Consider the following 19,008-nt stretch of genomic DNA (forward strand, 5'->3'; position numbering starts at 1 on the left):
GGGGGGAGACGCACACCTCATGTGAGCAGGGGGGGAGACGCACACCTCATGTGAGCAGGGGGGGGAGACGCACCCCATGTGAGCAGGCAGCGCGGAGCTCTAAGAAAAGCAAACGCCACACAGGGTCAGCAGCACAAGGACGGACAACTTCTGGTCCGTTCTATACAGAACACTACTAACCAATAAAAGAAGGATAACATACTGACAAAGCAATGAAACCAATAAATCTCAAACACAATGTGTTACGCAAACAAGCTAAGAAACACAAACTGACTCCATTTATACAAATATTAGGAACAGGAAAAACAAGGTCGTGATATAAACCAGAAAAGCGACTGTTTCAGGGAGGTAAGGGGACCTCCTAGGAGACAGGAATACTCTTAATTTAAATGCAAGAGTGGTCTCACAAGTGTACACACCAAAGCTCACTGAAATCCAGTTAAGATCTGTGCCTTTCACTGTATGTCAAGTTTACCTGCAGGAAACAGAGCAGCCGTTGTAATTAACGTGATCTGTTCTCAACATGAATTAGATACTACGAGAGAACCAAATGAAACATAAAATTCTCTACTCTGTGATGGCAGGCTGCCTGTTTTTACAACTTCCATGGAGACACAGAAAGACATCCGTTTGTCTGTCATTCTGTGGCTGCTCTCAGCAGAGACTGTGTCACCAGGTAGCTGAAAATACTTACATCTGGCCCTTTAAGAATAAAACAGCTGCTATGAACATGATTCAAACTGGTATTTTATAATTTTGAGTCAGAAAATGAAATAAATGCTGTCCAAGCACAAAAATTATTACATGTAAATTTCTACATCATTTTCACACACGTTTCAAAAGTTAACATTCTAGTTAGAAACTACCCACTGCCAGGAAATACGCACTTTTAAGTTTCATGCTCAGTTGGGACACGGTCTTGTAACTAAGAGAGTGACCTGAACTGCAAACGGACAGATCTGACTTCATTCTTAGCACGTGTGATATTGGGAAATGCATCTAGGAGGCTCCTGTCAAGCAGAAAGGTTGTGGAAGACAGTGAAGGGGAGAGAGAAAGAATCGGGTTTTGTGGGGTTTTTAAATCATTAAAATCAACTTTTTTCAAAAGTCTTAATATTTTATTTTCTTAATTTTCTTTTTTTGAGGTTTATTCTAATTTTATTTTTTAAAATTTATTTCATTGAAGTATAGTTGATTTACAATGTGCTAATTCCTGCTGTACAGCAATGTGATTCAGTTATACATATATATACATTCTTTTTCATATTCTGTTCCATTATGGTTTATCACAGGATATCAAATATAGTTCCCTGTGCTATACAGTAGGACCTTGTTGTTTATCCCTCTTAATTTTCTATAGTGATCGGGTATACTTTAATGATTTAAAAGAAATAAACATTTTTCCAAAGCGGGAAAAAAAATCATCCTAAAAATAATGTCCCACAAGTGACAAACTGAAGACCATCCCCTTTGCACCTGGTCAGCGCTCTCCCCTCCCCAGAGTTGGTTTCTCCCATTGTCTTGTGACCTGTCTTCTGCTTCCCTCGATTTCCCCCATCTCCCCAATACCTGGCACCACAGGCACACAGCTCCAAGCTCAACGCCGTGAGGAGGCTCCACTAGAGGGTCACGGGGGAAACCAGGTGTCCTCTGCTGCCAGCCTCAAGGTCCAGGAACAGGCCAGCTGTGCTGAGGTGGTGACTTGTCTTTGCCTGAGGAGTCCAGGAGTCCAGCACCTGTTATTTGTTTTGTTTTCTATTTCTTTGGCTGCGCTGTGTGGCTTGCAGGATCTAAGTTCCACGATCAGGGATTGAACCCGGGCCACAGCAGTGAGTGCGCCAAGTCCTAACCACTGGACCACCAGGAAATGTCACGTCTGCTATTTGAGGTAGCACCTCAGCATTTTGGTTTTTCCTAAACCCGTTTCGATTAAATTTCAAAGGCATCCCCGAGGCCCATGTCAGCACCTGGGGAGCAGCCACATCTACCTGAGCTACACCTGCTATTAACTCAGGAACTGCCATCCCAGCTATGCTCCCAGCCTTGGCCCCAGGAGGGTTAGGTCCTGACCTTCAGGCTGCGTCATTTTTAGTAACACATACCTTTAAAAACAAACAATGGGCACATTCTGCAAATCTGTAGTGCGTCCTGGTGCTGCTAGGAAGAGTACTGGGGCTCCTCCACATTGCGGGGCAGCCAAGCCACACACGAGCAGGGAAAAATGGGCTTCAAACCAGTCAAAGCTCGCCAACCCCAAGAGGCAGGGGTCCGGTAAAGGGGGAGGCTTTTCTGGAGCATACGCAGTCTGTCCTCCCTCACTGCCGCCAGGACAAGTCTGTAAAGCACGGCTCTACTCCTGTCACCACCCCACTCAGGTCCTTCCCCAACAGCCCACTGGCTGCAGCATCAAATCCCAGCTCCCGGGCCTGCCCTACAAGGTCCTATTGGACACAGACCCTGTCTGACACCAGCCTCTTCCTGCCACTGCGCCCACTGGGCCTCACGGCCTGACAGCTCGCTCTTAGGCAGAGGCAGTGCTGCCAACCCTGAGCACCTGGGGTCTCCTCAACGTCCTGCCCACTCCTACGTGGAACCCCTACTGAGACCTCCGACTGTGAAGCGAGATCCCTGGTGGGGATCCACGGATGTACAGCAGAACCCATCACATTCTATGCAGCCATCCTGAGCCTTGAGCATATGTCTGTGTGTTGTTTATTTGTTCAACAAATGTTTAGGAAGCACCTGCCATGTGCCACACTCTGCTCTCAAAGCTGGGGATTTAGCAGTGAACAAAGTAAATAAAATGGACAAAAATCCCTGTGCTCACAGGGCACGCCTATGCTCCTCAGAAGACTTAAACATCTGCAGGGGAAAGAGACGTGTATTCTGACTCTTGTATCTCCGTGTGTAAAATCAGCACGCACTGAATGTTTATGAAGAGTTGCTGTTGAATTCAACCTACTATTGCAGAAAAAAATCATATGCCAACTTTGGAAGAACAGATTTGAAAACGTCTTAAAAGGAAGGCTATTTGGTTCTGTTTTTGTTTTTGTTTTTGTTTTAATCCCCCTCCCTCCCTCCCTTCCTTTCTTGGTTACGCCGGGTCTTAGTTGCAGCAGGCGGGCTCCTTAGTTGCAGCACGTGAGCTCCTCAGTTGTGGCATGCAAACTCTTAGTTGCAGCATGCATGTGGGGTCTAGTTCCCTGACCAGGGAGCGAACCTGGGCCCCCTGCACTGGGAGTGCAGAGTCTTATCCACTGAGCCACCAGCGAAGTCCCTTGGTTCTGTTTTAAATATTTTATATAATATTTGATACACAGAAAGGAAGATATGGCACATATAAGTCATGATGCATCATGATAAAATAAACACCATGATCCCATCCTTCAATTTAAAAACTAGAAAATTACCAATAATTTTGAAACTTCCTGCATTCTCCCCATATACATTATTACCCTGAAGCAATGTTTATTACAATCCCTTGCTTAAAGAAATTTACCTCATATGTTTCTCCCTAAACACTATTTAGTTTTAATTTTTTCAGCTTAAAAAAATGGTCTTGGGCTTCCCTGGTGGCACAGTGGTTAAGAATCCACCTGTTGGGCTTCCCTGGTGGCACAGTGGTTGAGAGTCCGCCTGCCGATTCAGGGGACACGGGTTCGTGCCCCGGTCTGGGAAGATCCCACATGCCGTGGAGCGGCTGGGCCCGTGAGCCGTGGCCGCTGAGCCTGCACGTCCGGAGCCTGTGCTTCGCGACGGGAGGGGCCACAGCAGTGAGAGGCCCGCGTACGGGGCGGGGGGGCGGGGGGGAGACTCCGCCTGCCAATGCACGGGTTTGAGCCCTAGTCCGGGAAGATCCCACATGCCACGGAGCAACTAAGCCCATGTGCCATAACTACTGAGCCTGCGCTCTAGAGCCCGCGAGCCACAACTACTGAAGCCCGTGCGCCTAGAGCCTGTGCTCTGCAACAAGAGAAGCCACAGCAATGAGAAGCCCGCGCACCGCAACAAAGAGTAGCCCCCCTTGCCACGATTAGAGAAAGCCCATGTGCAGCAATGAAGACCCAATGCATCCACAAGTAAATAAATAAATAAGACCTTGTTTAAAAAACAAATGGTCTTAACACTGTGTATGCAGCCTTCTGGGACTTGTTTTTTTTGGCCCGTGACTTGTTTTTGAAACTCAATATATTTCTAAGATTCTCCCAAATTGCTGGATATATCTATAATTCACTCATTCCTAGTACTGGACAAATTCCATTTTGGGAACAGGCCACAACTTGTCAATCCATTCTTCTACTGGAAGATGCCTGGTCATTCCCAGGTTTTGCTATTACTGGGGTCCTCTGAACCTTCTGAGCAATTCCCACCTACAGTTTCTCTAGGCCAGTGCCGGGCACGGGGTGATGCCCTACCAGCTCAGGTTAGTGCTAAGGGCAGAAGTTGACAGCAAAACTTACCCAACTGTCAAAGCAATAGCAAATAAGCACAGGAGAAGATACTCAACATCTCTACCCATTTGGGAAATGCAACTTCAAACTACAATGAGATACCACTACATATGTATCAGAATGGCTTAAAAAATAACCAGACAACACCCAGTGGCTAGACCCGTACACTGCTGGTGGCACACCAAACGGGGCAGCCACTCTGGAAGAGAGCTGGAAGTTTCCTATAAAGTTAAAGACAGGCTTTCACGTGACCCAGCCATCCCGCTCCTGAGCATTTATTCAAGAGGAACGGGAATTAATGTTCACATGGAAAACCTGTACATGAATATTTATAATCGCTAAACCCAGAAACAACACATATGTCCCTGTGAAAGGATAACAAATTGGAAGGTGAACACAAGGGAGCACCACTCGGCAGCAGAAAGGAACGAAGCGTCCATCACACAACGTGGAGGATTCTCAGTAACACTGGGCTGAGTGAGAGAGGCTGGCCGCAGAGGCTAGAAGCTCTATGATTCCATGTACGTGACATTCTTGAAAAGACAGCTATACCTACAGAGAGCAGAACAGTGGATGCTGTGGGCGTGGGGGGTGGGTACGGATGAGCGTGTTCCACAGCCTGAGCAGGGTGATGGTTACACAAATCTCTATGTATTAAAACTCAAGAGAACCGTACATCAAAAAAAAAGGTCAATTTTACTGTATGTTTATTTTAAAAACGTAAAAAGAAAAAAATCTGGGCTTGCATTTTTTTGTTTTGTTTGCAACTTATTCTTCTAGCTAGTCATTTTCATTGTAGTTTACAAAAGTATCAGCCTGTGACACAATGGAAATGAAAACAAATAAAATCTGATCCTTCACCACAAACAGATTAGGAAGAACTGTTGTAGGGTGTGTACCTACAAGTGGAACTTTAGGGTCCCAGAGAAGGGGCAGGCCAACCGCTACCCAGATGACCACACCCCACAATGATGGGGGCCCCCAGCCTTCCCGATTTCCCACCCATCTCTTTTTACTTATCATGAACACAAGTTCATACATTTTTCTATTGTGGTAAAAACTACAGGACTGACCACCTTAACCACTCCTACGTGTACACTTGGGTAGTGTTACCTATTTGCACATTATCATGCAACAGATCTCTCACTTTTTCTTTTTTTTTGGCCACACTGCACAGCATGCGGGATCTTAGTTCCCTGACCAGGGATTGAACCCGTGCCCCCTGCAGTGCAAGCGCGGAGTCCTAACCACTGGACTGCCAGGGAATTCCCTCTCACAATTTAATGTAACTGAATATATCAAATCTGTGTGAACGTATTTTTTCTCTTTTTTGTTCAATAAATCCTTCTCCATCCCAAAATCCAAAGCGAATTCTCCTACACTTCATTCTAAAGTTTTGTCACCCACAGGTCATCCGCTCCATCTGGGGTTAACCTGGGCCCAGCATGAGACACAGACCAGCATCACTCGTCTGAGCAATGCCAGCCCCGAAGTCCCAGACGCCCCCACAGCATGTCCAGTCTTCCCCTGGGACCTGCAGGTGCACTCTAACTTCCACAGGGGAGGATTATGGGTGGTGGTGAGGACTCTCTATCTGGTTCCATTCTGAGAGTACTTTATTCAAAAACCTCCAAAATTACCTGAGGCAGTCTCAAAAATTTTTACAAAAGCTACAAATTCTGTTACTTCTACACACATCATTAAGTAATACTTAAAACAATCATATTTTAATACAAGCATCCATTACAAAGACAAGGTGGGTTTAAAAGCAATGAACAGAGACTCCCCTGGCGGTCCAGTGGTTAAGACTTCGCCTTCCAATGCAGAGGGTGTGGGTTCGATCCCTAGTCGGGGAGCTAAGATCCCACACGCCTCGGGACCATAAAACTAAAACATAAAAAAATAAATAAAATAAAAGCGATGAGCGGGTAATCCCATGAGCCACACCTCCTGGTGTGCAGACAGGTTTGCCCCCTGTGTCCCCTGGGGACAGGCCGTGGTGGGAAGGCCACACCAGGGCCTCTCACTGTCTCTGGGGATGCCCCTCCGAGATGCAGAGGTTTCCAGGGCTGCCATGGAGGTGCTCCAGCCTCCCTGCCCGCTGCTGGTCATCGCAGGAACGTGGCTGGACAGGCAGCCTTGAAAGCCGCTGTGTTGCCAGGGGTAGGAGGACAGAGTGCCCGGAGTAAAGAAAGTTCCAGGCCACAACGATAATACACCGTACCATGGGTAGTCTGAAAATACAGAAGTTAAGAAAAAGGCTAATAATGTAAGAAAAAGGCTGTTAGGAACCTGGGGAGAGAGAGGCACTACTCTAGGAAGAAAACGTCATCAGAGCAGGGTCCAGGCTCTGTAACGAACGTGGTTTCCACAAGTGGGAATAACGTAAACAATTTATGGATTTTCAGCAATAAACTTACAGACAAGCACCTTATGTTTACAAAACACAATGTAAATTTCTCTTGACAGTGTAAAAGTAAAAGGACAAATGAAAGTCAGAGGAGGAGAAGGGAAGAGAGGAAGAAAGGCCGACCCCTGCAGTTAGCGAGCGGGCAACGCATGCTGCTGCTGGCGCGGGACCAAGTCCTGCCACACAGGGGACAAGGGGCAAGCGCAGCTACGCTGGGACAGGAGGACGGAGACGCTGCTACGTCGGGTCAGGACAGAAGGAACAGGCGATCCGCCAGGTGATGGGTCGGGACACAGGCGTGAGGTGCGATTCAGTGACCGTGAGCCAGCACCTCGGGGAGGGGATGGGGTGCAGCCCGGTGCGGGCACGGCTGCATAGCCTCCCACACTTGGGGCCTGGCCCCACAGAAGAAAAACTTCACTGAAAATAAAGATACTAAAGACAAAGTACAACTGGTGTTCCAAAGACAGCTGACCTCTCTCCTTTGAAGGAAGCGTCATTTAAAATCCATGATGAACCTTGGAAAAAGGACATTCAAGAAACAGCTGGGGGCGTGGGGGCTTCCCTGGTGGTCCAGTGGCTAAGACTCCGCGCTCCCAATGCAGGGGACCCAGGTTCAACCCCTGGTCAGGGAACTAGATCCCGCATGCCTGCTGCAACTAAGACCCAGAGCAGCCAAATAAATAAATAAATACATAAATATTAGGGGAAAAAAAAAAAAGAACCAGCTGGGTCTGGGGCACTTCACCCCCTCAGGAGGGCCAACTCCTACCGGTGCTGGGGACACACTCAGAACACGGTGGAAAACCAGTGGTTTGAATGCGTGACTCCGAACTCATTATCTGTTCCAGAAGGAAAAGATTAATGCACTGCAGAGTAGAAGGAAACGGCCACCAATGGCCTCCACAGACATATCTGAAGAATTATAAGCAAGAGTCAACAAACATGGAAGGGGTAAAAGGGACGATGCTGAGTCTCACAGTCGTCCGTTCCCTTTACTCCTGACTTAAAATGAATTCCAAACGTAAAGAATTCCTAAATTCTTCAGGAAAATAGAGGAACCCCTAAAGATGCCATCTTTCTTCCTTAATTCTAAGAAAAATAAAAAGCAACAGTGATGCCAAGCCTTAAGAAAAAGAGAGAGCATTAGAGTCAAACGGATCCGTGTTTAAGAAGGGCTCCCCGCCAATCATCAAAGCACCAGAGAGAATGGGTCTAAACCCCAGGCAGACGGGCCAGCCTACCAAAGAACAGTAACTAAGTAGCACTTTCACCTAACAATAAGCACAATGCTTGGTCACAAAAAGAGCATGTATTCCAGTACTAAAGACACTGAACCCTCGGCCCTCACAGAGGGAGCACAAGGCTGACCAGCAAGGGCTCAGCAGACACCCCCGGGGCAGCTGAAAGGCCCCAGCATGGCCGCACCCTAAGCCCTTCTGAGGTATAAACTGAGCGACTGCCCCAGTACCGGCCGAGCATTCAGTACGGTCTATGGAATTAATTTTATCAGTAGTGACTTACGTCCAGAAACCAAATAAGGATTTTCTTTCATAAACTAATGCTTACATACAGTCAGTCAAAAGGAAAAGGTCAGAAGTTGAGCAAAACAACTCTAACTATGTGTCTGAATACAAGGAGAGTCAAAAAAAACACTGAACATTCTCAAAAGCCTGTGACTCAGAGCGGAGGCTGCCTGTGGCCCAATGTGGACGGGAGAGCCCCACTTCCGAGCCGGCCCTCCTGGTCCTGCCTGCCCAGCATCCCTGAGGTGCAAACAACAGGGCGACGCTGCCTCTGTGTAAAGCGCGCCTAAAACAAGCTGGAACCCTGACACCAGAACATGACCGACAGACACAGGTGACATTTCCATCATCACAGCACTGGGGCCAACAGGTACTCACCTATGCACAAGGCTGCAGAAAGAGATTCTAGGAAGACCAGTGCTATGGCCAAACATTGCCAGAAAACCTTAACCTCTTCTCAAAGCTAAATATGAAACTAGACAGTGGAAGGCAAAAGTATTTCTTATAAAAGTAATGAGCACGGGAGCTTTCTGGGTGTTGGTGTTCTAACCTCACAACCCCTACAACCTCAGGTACTGAAGTCACAGGCACCCTTCAACCCAGGCAGCCACCTGCCGCCCCTGGCCCTCCGCGGACCAGGCCTGCGGATCAGCAGATAGACTGGAGAACCGGAGGTATCTGTATCGTGACAGAAAGGGCGTAACGCTGACTGGCAACCAGGTGCAAGTCCACTCTCGTGAATGTTTACCAGGAAGGATTTCTTACTATCTAGAGACCATCACGACATTCAAATCCTCAACTTTGAATATCACATGAAAATACTTGTGAACAAAGTCACGGTCACACAGAAGCACGTAGGCTAAGAGACCTACTTAACGCTCCCGGGAGAGCCCACAGGCTCAGAGCAGTGCAGTGTGTGACACTGACAACCCAACGACCCACCAGCTTGGGGGCAGCTCCGCCCCCAGGGAGGGGACTGGACGCTCCAACTCCAGAATGAGCAGAAGCCTAAGATACACATAGCGGGTCGAAGTTCATCAAGCGCAGCAGATGCAGCCACGACGTCTTCTGTGTCTCCAGCAGGAATGTGTCCCGAAACGCATCCACTGGAAACCGCGCTGCACTGGGACGCCCCAGCCAGGGCTGCCCCATGTGAAAGCCCTGGGGAGGGGGCCGCCAGGGTTCCCACTGCTGGACTGACTGCCTCTGATGAAGCAATGGACCCTGCAACGATGACCAAAACCAACCATTCTAGTACTAAATCAAGTATGAGCTGCACGAATTACCCCAGGACGAGCCAAGTGTAGAGAGACGCCTGATGTCAGAAGCGTGTCAAGACACACGCATTGCACATGCTATCACAGTTGTACTGGTGACAGAACTTACGATTACTGCTGTAATTTTACCAACATGGTACCTACAACCTAGGGAGTGCTTACCATGTGCAGGCACTTAGGGGCACACATGCTCCGGACCAAGAAGCCTGTGGGGCAGGTGCCCAGTCCAGTGGGTGATGAGAGTGTAGCTCTTGGGCTACCTGGCTGGGCTGGAGCCTGGCTCTGCGACACATGGGCTCAGTGACCTGGGCAGTTACTCAACAGCTTCATCTCCTCTTCGTCCAGTGGGGCTGCAGACAGCCTGGCACAGTGTGTCCGTGATCGAGTCGTGTGAAATGTAGAGAACAGTGGCGGGTACAAGATTTACACGAGCCGTTACTGTTACTGCCTCCAACTTACAGATGAGAAGACTAAGGCCCAGAAACGGGGTCATCTGGAGGCCTCTGTGCCAGGGATCAGCAGGACTGGGATTCAGGTTCACACCTGACTCCAAGTGCTGTACGATTCGACAGATTCTCAGTAACCATGTCGCAAAGCGGAGTAATTTTTCCCTGCCCTGAGCACAAATAACTTATTTTCTTGTACTAACCTACAAGCCTTATCTAAATAAGGTACTGTGTTAACCCTTTACTGTGTTTTTAAACTAAAATATATACACATACAAAGTTTATAATGGTGAATAAAAGTTATGTAGGTTATACTTTATTTGACTCTCAGCTTGAACACTAATATTAATTATTGTTGCATACATTTTAGATGTAAAATCCGTACTTCACTGATTTGCCTTATTGTCGTTTGCCTTTTAAAAATATAGGAAAAGTCCTGTCTTCAAGGCTTTACAGGGCAGGCATCTAATCAGGTAAGGCTGTACCGAGCTGCTACTCGCTGAAACACGCTCTGCCCCTGTGACCAAAGAGGCGAGCTGTTCGTAAGCTGGATGGTCATTCTGGGGTGAGGAAAGGACAAAGACCCCTGCCCACTCCAGGGAGCAGCAGGGGGGTCTGATGAAGTGACAGGTCTGCCTCACGACACTGCGACTCTGTGAGCAGTTTAAGGAATGCCACAAGTAAAAGGTAGATCACAGACACTTATGAAGGTTTGCACAGCTCCCCCAGAGGAGAGCAGGTCCAAGAGTGCCCCTAACGCCTACGTGCACTGCAGTCCACCAGCCTAAGTGAGGATGAGATGGTGTTAGGAGCTGGCTGGACAGGCTGGCCTACTCGGCCACCAGGACAGCCCCCTCAGATAATGGGTTACAGTTACCCTTGTCACGAATCAATTTTTATAAAAGAAAGGACAGGGGCAGGTGAAACAAGTGTGGGAGTCACGTGGATACTACACACCAGGGAGAAGGATGCTGTTGGTAACAGTCAGTTAGGGTCACCCAACCAGGCAGGATGATGCAAGAGAAAACGTCACCAACAGAAACAGCATTTTAAGAGGTAAATTCTGTGTTGTCATTTTAAGGTGTGTGACAGCATTACTTGTGCTTATTCTTCAATACCACACTTTCATACCAGAGAAAATACGTGAATCGCACTTTCCTCATCCACACAACTGGATAACAGCTACCTTGCACGGCTGTCCTGGGGATTACGGCGGATGCGTATTTAGCAACCCTGGCCTGCTGGCAAGCAGACTGCTTCAGAGGGTTTGCCGTAGGGGGAGGGGAGGCATCCTCTAAGCGAATTTTAGAAGAAAACAAACTGTTTCCAACAGACAACTATGCTTCGACAAGTTAAGAAATACTTCATAGACAATCCTTAAATTGTAGACGTTCTAGTTTCATCTCAAAATGAAACTGGGCCATTAAATTGCGTTAAAATATTTCAGCTTTACTTGTGATGAGCCTCATGATTCAAAGTATCAGGTAAATACAGTCCAGTAAAAATTGTTACCCAGAATACAACTTCTTTTTCAATTAAAAAAAAACCCAAAAAACCAGATGTGGCCTGGTCTCACGCATCTTAAAAAGCCTATTTATCACTAAATTATCACTCTTTATTTCTTAACTTACTTAAAATTCTTATTTTAAAGGACACAGCAAAATTTATTGCAACTGGCTGAAAAAAATCTCACATTTTATTATCAAACCCTACAGCAGTAGCTAAATTAGCAGCAAAATATAAAGTGTTAAAATCCTGTGTAGGTGAAGAAGAAAAGACACACACTGCCGGAGGAAATATAAATTTAGCAATATATGGCAAAAATAATAAAGTCTGTATTCTCTGACCTAGAATTTTTCATTATTTATCTTAGAGAAACCCTCTCACAATTAAAGACACTCCTTTTCAGTCAAGGAAGATTCACTGAGACCACCTAACTACAAACCAAACATCTGCTGTGCTAATCCCTTCCAATAACAGAAGGAAAAAAACCTAAAAGCCAGGCAGTGGCACATGCTCCCTCTGCAGAGCCCGGTCCAGCTCAGTCGGGGCTGTGACGCGGAGCCTATGGTCTTGGACCCCCAGCGCCTGAATTCATTACCTCTGAAGCACCACAGGGCCAGACAGTACAGGATAACTCAGTTCTGATGGCTTCACTATAACACATTTCACTCCACCCAGTGAAAAGAACAGAGATGAAGGGCAGAGAGAGCTCTCTAAGAAAGGGGCTGGCCATCCCAGAGATAGCCAGGGCGGGGCTCAGCCGGCAGGGTAGCAAGTCAGCATTCCAATCCTCTGACTTCCAGGCTTGCAACTTTATAACCAACTGGCACAGAATTCCTCAGAACACAGCAATGGAGACGCCAAATGACTGCACATTTCACCATGTACACCGCCATGTTTTCTGGTGTTACATGTTCAGTGCAGAGAAATTAAAAGCACAATAAAATTATAAGTAATTCGGAGCTTCCCTGGTGGTGCAGTGGTTAAGAATCCGCCTGCCAATGCAGGGGACACAGGCTCGATCCCTGGCCCGGGAAGATCCCACATGCCGTGGAGCAACTAAGCCTGTGCGCCACAACTACTGAGCCTGCGCTCACAACTACTGAAGCCCATGCGCCTAGAGCCCGTGCTCTGCAACGAGAGAAGCCATGACAATGAGAAGCCCACGCACTGCAAAGAAGAGTAGCCTCAGCTCACTGCAACCAGAGAAAGCCTGCGCACAGCAATGAAGACCCAATACAGCCAAAAATAAAAAAAATATATATTAAATTATAAGTAACTCATGATGATGAACGAGGTTCATTTACACTCATACATTCTAGAAATATTCACTGATCACTCACAATGTATCACAAAATTTGAAAATATTAGTCGGGTTTAATGTCAGGAAAAAAAGACTACGGTTTCTGCCACAGAACTAAGTTCTAAAAACCAGTGCTGTAGATACACCTACAATGGAGTATGATTTTGGAGGGAAGTGGACCTTCGATGTATACGGACAACCCTTGAAAAGCAAACCACTTACGAAGGCATTTTCAGTGACACCCACTGAATGCATGGTCTCACTACACACTCTCTCTTTGGAGAATGAGATTCTGTACTTCTTTTCTGCAATTTCAATGTGAGCTACCAATATGTTTGCAAAACTCTTAGAATTTAAAACAACTCTTACCTGCTAAAGACCAAAACCTATTAAATGTCTGCAAGTACTAATAACCAAGAGAACATACCATTTCACCCATACAACGGCCTCTAACAAAATTAATGCAAAGACAACGAAAGACAAAATCAAAAGTAAGAGTTGTTTGGTGATCTAATCCTTACATCCTCTGGGTTGAATTTCGAGTGGCCAATAACAGGCTGCCGTTAATCCTCTTCAGGGGAGGCCGCCACCCGAGCACTGCCTTGCTATCAGCACAGTAACAGCATTAACAGCTCTCTCTCTCTCTCTCTCTCTCTTTTTTTTTTGGCTGCACCGCGCGGCATGTGGGATCTTAGATCCCCCGACCAGGGATCAAACCCACGCCCCCTGCACTGGAAGCTTGGAGTTTTAACCACTGGGGCACCAGGGAAGTCCCAACAGTTCGTTCTCTTAAATGAGGGATAGCATTTTCATAAAATATGACTACTGTCATTTTTCAGCATCTTTGTCACTTAAACTTAGGAAGCAGTTGATGACATACCTTCCCACTTACCATCTCCTGTACTCCCCCAACAGGCAGTAAGGGCAGGTACCATGACCCTCATCTTAGTGGGGCCCCATCATGTGAGCCCGAGTCTCGTCCTCTCTCAGGAAGGAAAGTCTAGTACAGATTCTGCTGACACACAGACAGGGAAGGACTGTGACAGAGCAGGAGATGAGTCTGCAGCTGAAGAATGCTCTGATCTGACCGTCCAATAAGAACATAAAAACAAGCCCCATTTGGGGAGCACTGCAGTTTTAACTACTGCATGGGGAGCACCGTCAAGAGCCAACAGTCTCCTGTCCACCTCCTGGGCAAGAGGAGGTTGTCACCTTCCACACCTGTCCCCTGAAGACACAGGGTCTGTTTCCTTACTGGAAAACTGGCTGCCCTCTGGCTGAGATATATGGTTTGCCTACAGCACTGTATGCTCCAAACCTGGTACAAAGTACTTTATAAAAGAGTAAAGGAATTTTTCAAGGGTGATTATATCTGTGTCTATCATGCCATTTTGGGGCTTCCCTGGCGGTCCAGTGGGTAAGACTCTAGGCCTCCACTGCAGGGAGCCCAGGGTTCAATCCCTAGTTGGGGAGCTAAGATCCCACATGCTGTGCAGTGTGGTCAAAAAAAAAGAAAAAGAATCATTTGTAAATCAATTATACCCCAATAAAAATGTTTTTAAAAAATCATGCTCATTTTATTTCCTGACTTTAAAAGCAAAGTCCCACCTTAAATAAAATTCCACCTCGTCTCCTTACTCCAGCCTCCCAGCCTCAATTTTAGTCATTCATCCCACACCTACTGAGCATCTTCTCCAGCCCAGGACCAAGGCAAGCACGTCACACCTGGGCTCTGAGATGCACGGTCAGCAGCAGCCTGCTAGGGATTCTGCCTGGTGGTGTCAGGTCGGTCAGCACAGGAACCAGTGCAGAGGCCTGGCCTCAAGTTCCAGGTCTGAGACTGAGCAAAAAGCACACGTCTCCAGGGTAGCTCAGCACTGAGCACAGAGCCATCCTTCCTCCACGAGTGAGGGGGACTCAAGAACACAAAGGGCCAAGAAACATGCAGTATCTGTTCAGTCCCAGCACCACGTTAATACGATGAAAAACCAAGAACATAAATTCACTCTGAGTGAAGGTTCTGGAAATGACTTGAGTCCTTCAGTCACACATCAGGATTCAGAGCAGGCCTCAGAACAGCTCACTTTCACGTGGTTCCAACAGATTACTCCACCTCACCCATTTAATCGACAAATGTCGGGACTTCCCAGGTGGTCCAGTGGTTAAGAATCGGTCTTGCAATGCAGGGGACGCCGGTTCGATCCCTGGTCAGGGAACTAAGATCCCACGTGCCGCGGGGCAACTAAGCCTGCGTGCCACAACCAGAGACCGCGTGTGCCGCAACTATAGAGCCCACGCACTCTGGAGCCTGCGCGCCACAACTAGAGAGAGGACGGAACACCGCAACGAAGAGCCTGCATGCCGCAACTGAGACCCGATGCAACAAACAAACAAATAAATAAATTTATAAACAAAACATAACAAATGTCACTGAGTATTTGGGACTAGCATGTGGGTTTTACTTTCTGGGGGGTTAATCAAAAACAAAATTTCTAAAAACATTATTACCAGTGGTAGATCTGACAAAAAACTTTTTATTTTGCACTAACTATATACTAAAAGTTGCAAAAAGATTTACAGGGAGATCCTAGTACCTTTCTGATCTTCCTCTTAACTGGCTGTCCTTTCCCAAAGGGGAGGTGACTTGCCACACACCTCCCTCAGAACCCAGCCACAGTACTCAGTACTCAGCCACAATGACTTTCCAGTGACACGGTCACTGTATTGCAGAGCTGCTACTACAATCATCACTTCCATTCATTCCAACAGTATTTCCTGGACACGCAGTACGTGCCAGCCACCGTTCTTTGCACAAAACAGCCTCCCTGTGGACTTCACCTCACAGTAAAACATTAAGTATAATAAATATATTAAACAGGACATTAGAAGAATGAAGTGCTGTGGGAAAACTAAGCAGGAAAGGGAGACAGGAAACAGGAAGTGGCGAGCTGAAATTCCAGGTAAAGCAGTAAGGGAAGTCCTGCCCTCCCGGAGCCTAAGGGTGAGGGCGCCAGTGATCTGGGTAGAGCCAGGGACGGAGCACAGGAGTCTGTTAAGAGCCTGGCAAAGAGGCCACTGTGGCGAGGGGCCCGCAGAGTGAGTCAGGGAGCCAGGGATAGGGAGACTGGTCACAGAGGATGGGGGTGGCCTGACAGGCATCCCTGCCCCGCAAGGGTCCCCATCCGAGGCCACACTGGTTCCGTAGCTGAGATCCCCCAGCAAGGCCTTGTCTCCTCCACGTGCCTCTCTAGTGTCTGCTCACCGGGACAACCCCTGGCTGCTCTGACTTCACCAGGGCCAAGGGGGCCAGGCATGGGGGTCCTGCAACACGTGTGCCTCTCAGAGCCCCGTGCTGCTGGAAGCACCTGCCACTCAGCCCCTGGCTTGGCCAAGTGCCATCAGAGATGCCCCAAGTCCCGCAACCCTGACACAGGTGGAAGGAGAGCTGCACGCTCTCAGGAAGTTTCTGAAAGCCCGTAAGTCCTGCCTCACAATTTCATCTCTCAAAGTCTGACAGGCACCTCGATCCTGAAACTCAGCACCACGTTTAACAAGAGAGAAGCAAATAAACGAACACAAAATCTCAGAAGCTTTGACTAGAGTTCTGCCTTCAGGCAACCAGATGTAAGACGGGGCAGTATAACTGTCGATGTCAGCAAGGTAGTTTTTAAACAGACAACTAGTAAGGACAAAGGTGTCCAGGACAGCACCTCTCAGTCTATGACCCCTATCACACCTGAACCTGAAAACCAAAACAGAAACTTTTGCTTCTTTTCCTGCATAGCAAAACAGAGCGGATTTTGAGAACTCATCTCTTAGGCACATGAAAAAGCGAGTCCCTGATCCAGCCGCTCAACACAAACAAGTTCGAACCCACGGGAATGAGTTCCTAACCCTCTCTCGGTAAGACTACAACACAAGGCACTGCTTCAGATGTCCTCGCGAGCAGAGAAAACATTTTTTTCTTACAAACCAGATGATTTTCACCCGCGAGATTAATCTACAGCGCGTCAAGGAACAAAGCTAAATTCCGCGAGCTATAAGCGTAATGACCCAGGCACAGGTTACGTGGCTGCTGGACCGGCGGCGCCCCTCTTTTCGGCCCTCAGGACCGCAAAGACCCTCCCCGGGGCGGGGGCGCCCCGCGCAGACCCCGGCCCCCGAGCGCGAGCTGCGCTGGGGTGGGGGGTGGGGGCCCTGGCTGCCGCACGTCGGGTCTCTGGCCGCCCCCAAGCGCGGGCCCGGTGGCCCGACCGCGGCGCACGGCCTGGGCCTTCCCACCGCTCCTCCAGCCGCGCCGCCGCCCCCGGTCCCGAGGGGGGAAGGAAGGGGGAGGGAGGGTCGTCGCCATTTCCGCCTCCTGGCGCGCGGCCCCGCCACCCCGCGCCGTGCCACCCTGCACCCCCTCACCCCACCCCCCGTCACCCTCATCTCGCGCCCCGCCCCCGCCTCCTCATTCCGCTCTCGTCACCCCGAACCCCCGCCCGCCCGCCCGGCCTGACGCGAGGCCACCGGCCCGCCGCGAGCTCACCTGTCCGCCTGCCCGCCCGCCCGCCGGCTCCGCTCCTCCCTGCGCGGCGCTGCTGGGCAGCCGGCCGACGCGCTCCTCAGCCGGGGCTGCGCCTCGGGACTCGGCGGCGGCGGCGGCGGCGGCGGCAGCGGAGACGGCGATGGGGGCAGTGGCAGAGGGCGCGGGAGCAGCACCGGCAGAGGCGGCGGGGGCGCGCACGCTCACGCACGCTCACGCACGCACCCGCACCGGCGCGCGCGCTCCCGGGAGGACGTGGGCGCCGGCGGGTCGGAGCCGCGGGAGGGGCAGGCCGAGCGTGCGCCCAAAGGGCTGGGCGAAGGCTCCGCCCACTAGTGGGGCGGAGCCCCGAGTGACAGCCCACGGGCGGGGCCCCGGGAGCTGTGGGCGGAGCTCGCACCGCGGAGTCGGAAGCGCCCACCGCCCCGCAGGGGCGGGGCCGAGCGCGGGGGCGGGGCCTGTTCATCAGAGCGTCAGGTGCTCTCCGGTGGGCCGGCAGGTGCTGCGGCCAGCCGCCCTGAAGAGGTGCGGGGACTTGTCTTGCAGCTGAGTTTGCCCCGCGCTTTACGTAAGATTGAGAACGCATAATTGTTCTCGTCAAAGAACGGGAGAGGGAGCAGGTGGGAGATGACCAGGAGGCCGGCGGCCCCTGAGCCACTGTTTGGGACTGACGTTTGCTCATCCGTGCAGCGCAGAGATGCGACTTCCTGCCTTCCTGCCCAATCACCGAAGTGCCGCCGCCATTGTCCGGGCCCTCCCAGAACCACCTACAATGTCTTGAAAGGGCAGTTGAACCAACTTCCACTCACTTCCCTCCCTGTCCAGGTACGACCACTGCTCATCTCACTGACCCCCTGAGGGAGGGGAGACCTGCTCGTTACCCTTCCCTATCACTTCTTATGACAGAAACAGTTCTACCATTTACTGAGTGCCTGCTCTGTGCCTGGTACACCGGTATGTGCCAGTTTTCATCCTAGAAGCCATCCAACAGATTTTCTGGCCAGCCTCCCCACTTCCATGCTTGCCCACTGGCCATTTTCCACTCAGCGGAGTCATATTCTTAACACAGAAACTTTATGACATCCAAGTCTCCCTAAACACGTTGAGTAAAATCCAAACTCTTTGCCAACAAGCTCCAGCCCCGTCTACCTCTGCCCTCTTACACCTCTCTGCTATCATGCCGGCCTTCAACTGCCCAATTTGTCCGAGGCGCAGGGCCTGTAAGTGGCAGAGAGCTCAGGAAGTCGCCTGGCGGCCATTAAATTGTGCAACATCAAGCAGGCACGAAAAGGCCTTTGAAAACCAAGAAACAGAAGGGCCAGGTCAGTGTCTGCTGATTCAAACGGAGTAAAGACCCCGGGCCCGAATCACAGGAGTGAGAGAACCAAATGAACCCGGTACCAATTTCACAATGAAGCTGTGTTGGGCACTGCAAGAATGAATGAAGCAGGCCTTAGTGAGTCCCTCCTTGACCTACTAGTTCCACTTTAGGGATATTCTTTCTAAGAAAATGTTCCCCAATACAGAAAAAGTTGTATGCACCAAGCTGCTCTTGATGGTGTTA

General features: G+C 49.4%; 1 protein-coding gene across 4 annotated transcripts in view; it reads right to left on the reverse strand.

Moving 5' to 3' along the window:
* Nucleotides 1-17,652, reverse strand: part of DNAJC5 (DnaJ heat shock protein family (Hsp40) member C5) — a 28,843-nt gene extending 11,191 nt beyond the window's left edge. The window contains exon 1 of one of the 4 annotated variants that reach the window (XR_003428634.1): nt 17,448-17,646. The gene's annotated coding sequence lies outside the window, so the exon portion shown is untranslated. Of the gene's footprint in view, nt 1-419; nt 1,105-1,569; nt 3,016-17,447 lie in introns of those variants that run through there. The other 3 variants (XM_027086704.1, XM_027086706.1, XM_027086705.1) reach the window with 3 other exon arrangements.
* Between the last annotated feature and the right edge of the window lie 1,356 nt (nt 17,653-19,008).

Source organism: Aethalodelphis obliquidens, unplaced genomic scaffold, assembly GCF_003676395.1.
Source record: "Aethalodelphis obliquidens isolate GAN/ISIS:26980383/991018 unplaced genomic scaffold, ASM367639v1 scaffold57, whole genome shotgun sequence".
NCBI classification, from domain to species: domain Eukaryota; kingdom Metazoa; phylum Chordata; class Mammalia; order Artiodactyla; family Delphinidae; genus Aethalodelphis; species Aethalodelphis obliquidens.